At 32.4% G+C, this 13716-nt stretch overlaps 1 non-coding gene across 1 annotated transcript; it reads right to left on the reverse strand.

The window, feature by feature from the left end:
• Positions 1-7451: 7451 nt before the first annotated feature.
• Positions 7452-7558, reverse strand: LOC128036278 (small nucleolar RNA R71). Its single transcript, XR_008193076.1, has one exon. It is a non-coding gene; the product is annotated as a small nucleolar RNA R71 (small nucleolar RNA).
• Between the last annotated feature and the right edge of the window lie 6158 nt (positions 7559-13716).

The following is a 13716-nucleotide window of genomic DNA, read 5'->3' on the forward strand; positions in this document are numbered from 1 at the left end:
ACCCTAAAATAAAAAGATATATAAGAATCCCGTTTTTTTTTGTTTTGGGTCTAGCAGCCATCAAAGAAAAATCACTCTCAAAACTGTTTTGGGGATTTCTGATTTTTTCCGTTCGTAGTCAACTGGGTGGATTACGTAGAGGTCGGGGTCTCAATCGATTGCGGCTTGGTTCGATTGTAGATTTGACTACACGTTGTTGAGACATTGCTATCTACTCAGAATAAACATTCGGCAATTTCGTAACCTTTATCACCTCGATTTGTTCCTCACACATGGATCATTGGTTAGGATCGCCGGATTTTATTTTTTTCGCTGCGCCATAGCGGTGCCGGCAATCCAACAGCAACAACTAATGTCTTCTTTTTTGAATGCCATGATATGGAAATACCTCCACATGTAAATAAATATCCCATTTGAGATCAACCTTTATATGGATCCGATAAATATCCAGCATCAACATAGCCAACTAATAGGGATTTTGAATCATTTGAATAAAATAACCCCATATCAATGGTCCCTATGAGATGTCTAAATACATGTTTAATTCCATTCCAATGTCTACATGTTGGAGAAGAAAACTATATCAGGTCTTGTGTTGTAATAACCTGTTTTCAGTGAAATCGAAACAATGGTTTCGGGACCACAAATCCGAGTCTGAAAGAAAAAAATAATTTTAATATTATTTTATAGTACATAGTATGATAGGATTATGAGGGACGAATTAAGGAATAGTTATGCCTAAATTGATGGATGATGCACCATAAGTAAGAAAAAAATAATAAAATAAAGCCATTAATGGCAAAATAGTAAATAAATTGAAGTTAAAACAAACAAATTGGAATTAATAGATTTTCTAGACATTTCTTCATAAAATTTCAGCCAAGAACAACATAAAAGAAAGGGTGTAAGCTGGTATTTCATATTTTGGTTTCATGTGAGTTCAATTCTTACCGTTTCTTATAATTTTTATATTTTGAGATTGTTACAATTAGGTCCAACTACATCTTACCTTAGTTTTGATTTTATTGAAAATTTTGGAAGTTTCCATTGATGATTTTATATGATTTTAGTTATTAAATGATGAATTTGAGATGTTGATGGATATTTAAAAGTATTTTGTAAAGTGAATTTTGATGAAATTGTGATTTAGGGACTAAATTGTAAAGATTGAAAATTCATAGAATTGAATTTCATGAAATTCATGGGCTGCTATTGTTATATATGAAATTTGGCTAGGCTTGAAATAAGTATTAAATTGTATAAATTTCATTTTCCAAGCATAGGGGCAAAATCATATCAAATTAAAAGTATAAGGGCAAAATAGTAATTTTTCCAAAAAATGTGTATTGGACTGAATTTAATTTGAATTGTATTAAATTGAGCTAAATTTATTCGTATAGATCCGGATAAACCTGATACGGTGTTAGATCGAGGAAAAAAGAAAGTGCTAGATTAGCAGCTTTTGCGTACACAAACACTTATCGATGTAAGTTTATGTAACTAAATTGTATATTTATGTGTTTTTAAGTGAATATTATTGTATGAAATTTGTATAAATTACCATGTGTATTTATGGATCACATATTTGAATATATCTAATAAGTACTAAGCCCCGTTGAACCTAAGAAATTCGATGGATACAAATGACAATGTCATTAAGGGTTCCCGATTGGTTATGGTCCTGCATGTGTTGTGGACACACCACAGCTCATAAGAGCGTCCCATTATTTAGCTCTTATGAGCATCTCGTTATATGGCTCTCATGAGCTTCTCGATAATTGGGTCTCTTGAGCTTCCCGTTTATGGCTCGTATGAGCTTCTTGATAATTGGCTCTCCAGAGCTTCCCGATAATTGGCTCTCATGAGCTTCATGATTAATGGCTCTCCGAAGCTTCCCGATAATGGCTCACATGAGCTTTCTGATTATAGCTCTTATGAGCTTCCCGTTACATGGCTCATATGAGCTTTCTATTCCCTGGCTCGAAAGAGCTTCCCATTTATATGATCGCATGAGCATACCTGTAGATGAATTGACGGATTACAGATTTGTACACTTCATGTGTACTACCCGTGTATCCAATGATATTTTAAATGGTTCAACAGGCAAAGTTTTGATATGAGACAATCTGGATTCGAGACGAATTATTAAGAAAATATAATTGAAATACATGGATATGGTTGTACTTATTACAATGACACATGATAAGGAAAATGTATGAATATAGAAATTTGATTATTGTGAGCTCATACATGTTTTTGATATTCATATGAAATACATGACTAACATGATTGTTGAGGATATGTGTTTAGGCTTTTGGCCAAGTTGTTTGGAATATGTTTTGTATGCTTACCTTATATGTAAAATAATGGTAAGTTAAATTCCATGTTATACGAACTTACTAAGAATTAAATGCTTACTTTGTTTTATTTTCCCTGTTTTATAGTAATTCAAAAGCTCGTTGGGTTTGAAGCTTGGCAGAGATATCTCACACTATCCATCAGCTCATTTCGGTATATATATAATAAACTAAGTTTTGGTTATAATGGCATGTATAAGCTAAATTTGGCCAATGATGGCATGTATGTGTTTGGTTGAAATTAGCCATTGGTATGACTTGTGATTGGTACATTTTGATATGTATATATATAAGGCCTTAACATGTTTGATGTGTGTTTGAAATGTATGAATGATGGAAATCACATAGATATATTATTGAGTGGTTTGAGATAGTATAATTAGTAAAATATGCATATATGTGTGTATGGTTATTTTGGTAAGTTTGGATTATTGAACATATGTAATGATATGTTATGTATTAAGCTTAATTTTGGCTTGGATTGAAAGTCTTGTTATGGCTTATAAGTGTGCAAATTGATGTGTTTAGGTTGAAATCAAAATGGGTGAGACATGTGGTTTGGAAAATGACATTTTTTTCGTCCACACGGAAAGAGACACGGGCGTGTGTCCCCTGCACCATGGAAAATTTTTTATGTTTTCTGAAAAAATTTTTGAGCACCCAATTTAGTCCTGACTTGTTTATAATGCATATTTTGGGTCTCGATGGCTCATATAAGGGACAATATGATTGATTATGATTGATTTCTGATATGAATGTTAAATGTTATGAACTGTCTATATTTGATTTGTAAATTTTGGTAATGCTCCGTAACCCTGTTCCGGCGATAGATATTGGTTAGGGTTGTTACATGTGTTGTTTGCAAGATACATCAATGCTCTTATGGCACATAGAGATGGTAATTCAAGAATAAGAAACTCTTCATCATTCTCGTAAGGACAATATTGATCTTTATTCACAGCTAACGATCGTACAACCATCAGGGTACTCAATGGATGTGCTTTATCCATATAAAATTTCTTTAAGATCTTTTTCGTATAAGTTGACTGATGGACATGAATTCTATCTTTTAAATGCTCGATTTGCAAGCTAAGAAAAAACTTTGTTTTTCCAAGATCTTTCATCTCAAATTCTTTCTTTAAATAATTTATTACATTTTTAAACTCTTCAGGAGTTCCAATAATATTTAGATCATCAACATAAATAGCAATTATCACAAAGTTTGATCCAGACCTTTTTATAAAAACACGTGCAGATTGGATTGTTTTTATAACATTATTTTAACTAATATTCACTAAGACGATTGTACCACATACGTCCAGATTGTTTTAATCCATATAAACTTTTCTTTAATTTGATTGAGCAATTTTCCCGGGAAACTCTATATCCTTCAGGGATTTTAAATCGTTCTGGGATTTTCATATAGATTTCACTGTCAAGTGTACCATACAAATAGACTATAACAACATCCATTTGATGCATGTCAAGTTTTCACGTACTGCCAGACTAATAAGGTATCTAAACGTGATTGTATCCACCACAAGAGAATATGTCTCTTCATAATCAATGTTGGGCTTTTACGAAAATCCTTGTGCTACAAGTTGTGCTTTATATGTTACGACTTCATTTTTCTCATTTTGTTTTCACAGAAATATCCATTTATATCCTACCGGCTTTACATATTTAGGTGTTTAGACTATAGGTCCAAAAACCTTACGTTTAGAAAGTGAATTTAATTTTGCTTGAATTGCGTCTTTCTATTTTGACCAATCTTTTCTATTTCTGCATTCCTCAATAAATTTAGGCTCAGGATCCTCTTTTTTTTTCTATTTCAATAGCAACATTATAAGCAAAATTGTTGTCAACAACTATATTTTTTCGGTTTCATTTTTTTCCTGAAATAAGATAAATTATTGAGATCTCTTTGTTATCACCATTTTCAAGTACCTGAACCTCTTCTGGGTTTTTTTTATTAGCAATATCTTTGGCCTTTTCTTGGGCACTTAACTCCACAATATTACCATATTGAATAATTGCTCATTTCCTTTTACAATGATTTTTATCTTTGAAACCGATTGGCCTTCCACGTTTCAAGCTTGGATTGCTTTCTGTTGCACTAGCAATTTGCCCTATTGGGATATCAATTCGTATTGGAGCATTTTCAGCTGGTATGTGAGATTTTGTAATTCTCTTTAGGTTAGTAAATGAGTCTGGCAGTTGATTGGTGATGTTTTGCAAATGTATGATCCTTTGAACTTCCTGTTCATACTGACTTGTGAGAGGATCTAATTGAGATAATGATGATTCACTCCATGTAATTCTTTTTACTAGTTGTATTTTCTCTCCCCTTAATGTTGGGAATGTTGTTTCATCAAAATGACAATCAATAAATCATGCAATAAATACATTTCCAGTTAATGGTTCAACATATTTAATTATAGAAAGAGATTTATAACCAACATATATTCCCAACCTCCTTTGAAGACCCATCTTTGTGCGTTGTGGTGGAGCAATTGGAACATATACTACACATCCAAAAATTTTAAGATGGGAAATATTTGGCTCCTGACCAAAAGCCAATTGTAATGGGAAGTACTTATTATAACTTGTAGGCCTTAAGCACACAAGTTCTGTTGTATGCAAAATAACATATCCCCAAGTTGTAACAGGGTGTTTTGTTCTCATAAGCAATGATCGAGCTATTAGTTGGAGGCATTTGATAAATGATTCAGCTAAACCGTTTTGTGTGTGAACATGAGCTACAGGAGGTTCAACTTTTATCTCAATTGGCAAGCAATAATCATTAAAAGCTTGGGATGTAAACTCACTAGCATTATCAAGACGAATAGTTTTGATTGCATAATCTGGAAATTTATGCTTTTAATCAAATTATTTGAGCAAGTAGTCTCGCAAATGCTAGGTTGCGAGTCGATAATAAAAACACATGTGACCACCTACTAGATGCATCTATCAATACCATAAAATATCTGAATGATCCACATGGTGGATGAATGAACCCACATATATCACCTTGAACACGTTCTAGAAATGTGGGAGATTCAATCCCAACTTTAGCTAGTGATGGCCTAATAATCAATTTTCCTTGAGAATAAGCAACATAAGCTAAATCCTTGAATTCAAGAATCTTTTGGTTATTTAATAGGTTTCCAATTGAATTCTCAATAATTCTTCGTATCATAATAGATCTGGGATGGCGTAATCGGTCATGCCAAATAGTAACAGTATGTGGTTCTACAAACTTCTAGTTTGTATAACATGTGGCTCAATTGCACTAATATATGTATAATATAAACCTGATGAAAAAGCAGGTAGTCTTTTCAAAACATATTTCTTTCCACATTCAACATTTGTAATATATAGATATTCAATATTTTTCTCATTCATAGTCTCAATATGGTATTCATTAAGACGAATATTTTTAAAACTCAATAAATTTCTTTGAGACTTAGTGGAATATAAAGCATCATCAATGACAAATTTTGTACCTTTAGGTAATAATATAATAGCTCTTTGAGCCTTAAATAAGTTTTGAACTACCCGATATTGTATTAACATGGGCATTACTTATTGTCACATGAGAAAAATATTTTTATCTTTGAGTATTGTATGTGTTGTAGCACTATCTACAAGACACATGTCTCCATTGATTTTGGGTCAATCGAAATTTAGTTGAATATTCATTTTCTTCATAAAACAAACAAAATATAATATGAGAAACATTGCAAATATTTATTAAATATATAAATGATTCTTTATGCAAGAAAATAAAACATACTTAAAACAACATAAAAATGTCAAAATAACATCAATTTTTCTAATATATTATTAAGGTCATTAAATTTATCACCCTTGTAGGCATGGTCAGTTTTAGTATTATAGTGAATATATTCATTATTTGCCTCCATTTCATCATTTTGGGATATAAAATTTGTCTCCATATGCTTTCTCTTCTTTTTAATGGATGCTTGATAAAGTTTCACTAAATGCTCAGACGTACGACTAGTACGTGACCAATGCCTCTTCATACCACATCGGTAGCATATATTCTCAACAATCTTTGAAGGATTATTTTGACCACTTCTTTCTTGTCTTCATTGTTATTCTTTTTTTGGTGGTTAGAAGTATCATTGTTATGACCACCATGATAACGGTTACTAGTAAGTATTGATAGCTTAGTAATTTTAGATTAAAAACAATCACTCCAATTTTTCGGATAAATAATAAAAAATAGTAATTACTAGTACTTTTAGTCCTCGTGGATACAATATTCCCTACTCACCATAACTATACTATTCTTCGATAGGTGTGCTTGCCTTAGTCGTATTTATAGTTAGTTTAGTGACCATCAAGTTTTTGGCGCCGTTGTCGGGGACTAAAATATTAGGAACACTTTATTTTTAATAATTTAGCCATTTTTATTTTATTGCATTTTTATTTTTAGTTTAATTTTTACATTCTAATTTTTTTATTTTATTTTCTTCTGGAAGGTTCCTTTAGTTTATGACTAGAAGAAACCTGTCGGGACTATTATTATTTGACAGAAAAATTGAAAGTACAGGTCGCAGAAACCATAGAGAAGCAAGGCAAAGTCGACAGAATATAGTAAACGAACAAGACATTATTATTACTGAGGCGATGGGTGGTAATCACAATAATCAACTAGCTCTTACAGTTGCTGCAAATCCTACAAATCTAGATCCTGTTCCTCGTACTATGTACGATTATGCTAAGCCCACTCTAACTGGGTCTGAATTGAGTACTGTGAGACCTACCATTGCTGCAAATAATTTCAAACTGAAGCTGAACACTATTTAGATGATACAACAATTTGTTCAGTTCGATGGTTTGCAAGACGAAGATTCAACTACTCATTTAGCTAACTTTCCAGAAGTCTGTGATACTTTCAAGATAAATGGCATTTCTAACGACACCATTCGCCTACGGTTATTCCCATTTTCATTGAGGAACAATGCTAAATAGTGGTTGAATTCTTTACCACGAGGTTCCATCACTACATGGGATCAAATGACCAAGAAATTCCTACTGAAGTACTTCCCACTGGCTAAGACAACTAAGTTGAGGAATGATATCTCTTCCTTTATTCAGATTTATTTAGAGACCCTATATGATGCATGGGAGAGGTATAATGACTTATTGAGAAGGTGCCCTCATCATGGGTTACCTTTATGGTTACAAGTTCAAACTTTTTAAAACTGTTTAAATCCCTCAACTAGACAGTTAATCAATGTAGCAGCCGGTGGTACACTTAACAATAAAACACCCGAAGCAGCTTATGAGTTTATAGAAGAGATGACACTGAATAATTATCAGTGGCAAGTCATGAAGACGAAGCTAATGAAAGCAACCAGAGTTTTCAACTTAGATGCAGTCACCATGTTATCAAATCAGGTAGAACAATTAAATAAGAAAATTGATGGTTTATATATTTCTACGCAGGCACATCTGGTGATACAATGCGATACAAATGAATGAGGAATGAACAATCTAAAATGTTTACCCTATGGTCCCAGCACGGAAAATGAACAAATCAATTATATAGGTAATAATTCTAGGCGTCAAAATAACCCTTATAGTAATACATATAATGTAGGTTGGAGGAACCATCCCAATTTTTCTTGGGGTGTTTAAGGAAATCAAAGGGCACAACCCCCTCCAAGCTTCCAACAACAACCTTACCAGCAAGAGAAGAAGTCGGACCTTGAGGAGATGTTGACGAAGTTTATCCCGATGTCAGAAACCCGCTTTCAAAACACTGAAGCAGTACTTAAAAATCAACAAGCATCGATTCAAGGGGTCGATAACCAAATCGACCAACTTGCTAAGTTATTTTCAAAATGACCACAAGGTAGTTTGCCTAGCAATACCAAAACTAACTCAATGGAGCAACTTCATACAATTATTGTTCAAGATGAAAAAGGGTTTGTTGAATCTGAACCAAAACCAAGGCAAGAAAGTGAGGTAAGTAACATTAAGGTTGAGGTAAGCTAGAATGAGCAAAAGTCAGTTGGTAAGGAATATAAACCTCGAGTGTCATATCCTAATGCAACAAAAAGAGACCACACGAATAAGCAATTTGGTAAATTTCTTAAAATCCTAAAAAAATTACATATTAACTTACCATTTGTTAAAGCTCTTTTGCAGATGCCCAATTCAGTTAAATTTTTAAAGGAACTTTTGGAAAACAAAAGGAAGTTAGATGATTCATCGACTGTGGAGCTAAATGTAGTTTGCTCAGCCATACTACAAAATAAGCTACCTAATAAATTAAAAGATCCAAGGAGTTTTACTATTCCGTGTTTAATTGATAGTTTGAATATTAATAATACTTTGGCAAATTTAGGAGCTAGTATTAATGCCATGCCCTATAAAATGTTTAAGCAATTAGGTCTTGGGAAACCAAAACAAACTAGGATGAGTACTCAATTAGCAGAATGAACCATTAGTTTTCTAAGGGTATTATTGAAGATGTTTTTGTAAAAATTGATAAATTCATATTCCTAGTTGATTTTGTTGTTTTAGACATAGATGAGGATAGTGACGTACCTTTGATCCTAGGTCGGCCTTTTTTAGCAACTACTAGAACTATAATTGATGTTGGTATGGGTGAATTAGTACTTTATGTAGGTGACGAAACGATTTCTCTCCAAGCTCGTGATTCTGTTAAGATATCTAGTGATCGAGATGATTTTACAAGTTCTGTTAATATGAGTAACCATGTGGCTCAACCTTCTTTGCAGGAAACCTCTCAGAAAAATGTAATGGAGCCATGTTTTAGTCCATGCGAAAGAAACATAACGACTCATGAAGAACGAATGTTACAAATCAATGAACTGGATGAATGACGGACACATGTCAAGGAGAAACCGAAAAAGCAAGATAAAGAGTCAAAGGGACGCCATGATGAGCATGTGGATGGAACGAACCAATTTAAGGTTGGAGACAAGGTACTGCTAGATAAAAAAAAGATCCTCGAATTGCCACTTCGGAGCTTGATGCAAACGGATCAAATCCCTTTACGGTACTGAATGTCTTCCCATACGGTATAGTCGAGGTAACTCATTCTGAATTTGGCACATTTAAGGCAAATAGTACTCGACTTAAACCTTATTTTGATAATAGAATTGATAACGAGAAAGAGAAATTTCAACTCCGTAAACCACTGTGACCGTGCGAATATGAGGTAACTCAAGCTTAAACTTTAAATAAGTGCTTCTCAGGAGGCAACCCGAGTGTTAACATTGTTAATTCTCTTAATTCTATTTCATATTATTTTTAAACTAATTAATTTTTAAAATAAAAAAATGTTTTTGACCCACACAGCCTAGACACACAGGCGTGTGCCAGGCCGTGTGCACTATAAGAGGTTCAACAGTGAGTTAGACGGCCTGGCGATGTGGCCATGTGATCCACACGGCATGGACACATGGGCGTGTCTTTGGCCATGTGGATCCTGGGACTTTATTTTTCAAAAAAATTTGATAGAGACACGGCCGTGCGACACATTTGATTTGTTGTGAGTGTCAATTTGATTTGTTATTCTAGAACTTGCTTCGATTATACATGTCAAGACTACACCTTTGATTTGATATACTAATATGCTAAAGAAACTTAGGTTTTAACCCACTTATCCTATAAAAAGCCTACCTACATGATTAACCCTTAGTAAACCCTGTTGAACCTAACACACCGTTTCTTGATTTACACATTAATGTTAACCATAACTCATCTTTTCGTTGAAACTTTTTCCCGCTTTATTGACTTTTTTTGTCGAGATTTGATTTGGTTAATTGTCTGGCTATGCTCTTCTGCTTGATTTGCTGAACTATTTTTGATTGTTTAAATAAAAAAAGAAAAAAAATATTGATTATTATTTAGTTATATGTTGATTGAGCTTGAACAGTTAAATTCATATTTTGAGAAGAAACTAGTTTTTATTCTTGAATGGTTCTCAATTGATGTAATTGTTTTAATTCAGCATTTGTGTATTTTTTTCTAGTTTGGTAATTTATCAATTAAATTTCGATTATAACCAAAATTTCTGGCATTTCTCCACACCCTTAACCTAAGCCCCATTACAACCTCTTAAAGACCTTTTGATTTGTGTATCATATCATTTTATAGTGGTAGATATTTGATTTTCATGTAAGCCTATGGTAATAAACTTTCTTGTTTGACTATTGAATGCTTATTCATGAACCTTAAACACCTTGAGTGATGAGTGAATCTTTAGTGAGGATGTTGATTCTTGTAGATTTTGAAATAAAGATAACTACTTAAATAAGGGGAGACACCTATGTTTTCATGTTTAAAAATGTTAGCTTGGATTGTTTGAGACTTTAGTGCTCTTTTGGTTGAATTGTCAATGCATGATTATTTGTGAATTATTTTGAGACATTATAGATAGGAATTACAAGTTGAGAAATATTAATTTTAATGTGAGTTTTGAATTTTGCTTGAGGACAAGCAAACGCTTAAGTGTGGGGATATTTGATAAGCTATAAAAGTAACATATTTTAATCTCATTCTTAATGCGTTTTTGGATGATTAATTATGAAAATTAGTGAAGTTGATGCTTTTAATCCTTATATTCCTGTTTCAATACTTAAGAGAGCATTTGGGAGCGAAAGGAGCGAAAAATGAGCCAAAATTGGACAAATAGAGATGTTTTCATGATCTACACGGCTTGGGCAACTCTACACGGGCTGGCCATACGCCCGTGTGAGCCACACAGGCTGGCTACACGCCCATGTACCAGCCCGTGTCAATTTCACACACTGCTTCCCAAATACACAGAAAAACCCAATCTTAGGCTTTCTGAGCATTCGAAAGTCTATAAATACTAATTAGAAGAAGACCTAAAGGGGCAATCAGAGAAGATCGAAGAAAACATTCGAAGAACGCCATCAGAATCAACTCAAAAGCGGATCTCCCTCAAGATCGAAGATCTCTGTTTAATTTCTTTTAAAGTTTTATTGATTTTTTTTATGTCTTGTGGTTATCTTGATTTTGAGATGTTTATATTCAGGATTATGAGCTAAATTCCCTAGATACCTAGGGAAGATGAAACCTATGATGAATCTTATTATTTGATTTCTGATTTGCACGATAAATACTTGATTCTTGTTTTCAATTATGTATGCTTATTTCTTGTTTTAATATTTTTAGTGATAATAATTCATGTTTAATGTGCTTAATTCAGTGGAGCAAAAGGCCTTGTTTAAGAGTAGATCTAGCATAATTGAGTGGAGTTTCATGCAATCCTAGAAATAGGATGATATAAATCTATCAGATTAGAGTAAAATCTAATAAGGGAATCCATAGATCGAGTTAATGCGACGATAGGGGTTTTAATTAGAAAGAGATTTTAATTAATCAACCTAGAGTCAATTGTTCTTACTCTCGAAAGAGATATTACCATAATTTAGGGATTTCTACGGATCAAGTAACAAGTGAATAAATCGTTTAATTCAAATTCATAATAATAGGTGAAGTCTAGGTGGATTCTTTCCTAAGTATTGTCTATCTCTTTGGCTATCTTCGATTATTTTCCTATTTCATTATTTATTGCATTCTTAGTTAAATTAATTTTGTAATTTTAGTTTAAAAATAATCACTCCAATTTGTCGGCTAAATAACAGAAAAACGATAATTACTAGCACTTTTAGTCCTCGTGGATACGCTATTCCCTACTCACCATAACTATACTATTGTTCGATAGGTGCGTTTGCATTAGTCGTATTTATAGTTAGTTTAGTGACCATCAGTACGTCCTCGATCACATCTCCCACTACGTCCACGACCACGGCCGCGACCTCTATATTTTCCATTTTCATAATTATTGTGTACTGTTACGTTCACTTCAGGGAGTGATGCGGAACCAGTGGGACGAATTCCATAATTTTTCATCAACAGCTCATTATTTTGTTTAGCCACCAAAAGGCATGAAATCAATTCAAAATACCTTTTAAAGTCTTTTTCACGATATTTCTGCTGCAGGAGCACATTAGCAGCATGAAAAGTTGAAAATGTTTTCTCTAACAAGTCCTCATCAGTTATTGTTTTCTCCACATAATTTTAGTTGAGAACTAATTTTGAAAAGTTCTAAATTGTATTCACTTACAGTTTTAAAATCTTGCAACCTTAAGTGCATCCAATTATAACGAGCTTTAGGGGGTATCACCATTTTCTGATGGTCAAATCATTCTTTCATATTTTTCTACAACTCAATAGGGTCTTTCACAGTGAGATATTCCACTTTTAATCCTTTATGTAGATGATGACGGATGAAAATCATTGCTTTTGCCTTGTCTTGATTAGATGTTTCTTTATCTACTAATATAATATTTCCTAAACCTTTAGCATCTAGGTGAATTTCAGCATCTAACACCCATGACAAATAATTCTTGCCTGAGATGTCTAAGGCCACAAATTTAAGTTTGGTAAGATTTGACATTATAATCACTTGAATCAAAATATAAAAAAATATTAGTAAAATAATAAGCATTCTCAATAGTAAAATAATTCAATTATATATATCAAAATTGCTAAATAATAATATGTATGTCAAATATTGGCATAGAGAGGAATAATTATAATAATAACTTAAAACAAATTACATTAATTGAAATTTCTTTTAGTAAAAAAAACATGTATATATAATTATCATTATTCGATTTGAGTTGTAAAGATAAGTGTGCAAATGTTACCCAAAGAAAATATTTCATCTAGACAATAAAATAAAAGAATTATAAAATACATATACCGTATATAATTTAACGGGAGTTATATGGGCAAATTATATAAAGTCGAAATGACGTGAACTTCACTATGAACTTGTAGAAGCTCGTGCTGATAACGTGTTATAAAATAACCAAATAAAAGAACACTTAAAGTAAATAAAAATTTTCTCGTATCTTCTTTTCATTTACAAAAGAGTGTTATTTATAAACCATTGACATTCAATGCAATACAAATAAATGAAGCTTATTTAATCGCTTCATTAACACGTACATTAAGCATGTTTCATAATGAATGTGGGGTTTATCTCATTACTTTCATAAATGTTTAAAGGTCATAGACATCCATTTAATGTATTTACAACATTTTTAATTATGTTAACTAAAATTTTCATTATTTATTTACAAATTATTTAATAGTTAAATATTTTACTAAATGATGAGGTGACTTATTATAGTTAATTGATGGTGTATGAGACTTATGCACTACGTGTAATAAATATTAACCCATAATATAATATTGTTATAATTAATAACAAAAATTATACATAATAATAAATTGTTATACGCAATTTATTCTC

Source organism: Gossypium raimondii, chromosome 13, assembly GCF_025698545.1.
Source record: "Gossypium raimondii isolate GPD5lz chromosome 13, ASM2569854v1, whole genome shotgun sequence".
Lineage (NCBI taxonomy): Eukaryota > Viridiplantae > Streptophyta > Magnoliopsida > Malvales > Malvaceae > Gossypium > Gossypium raimondii.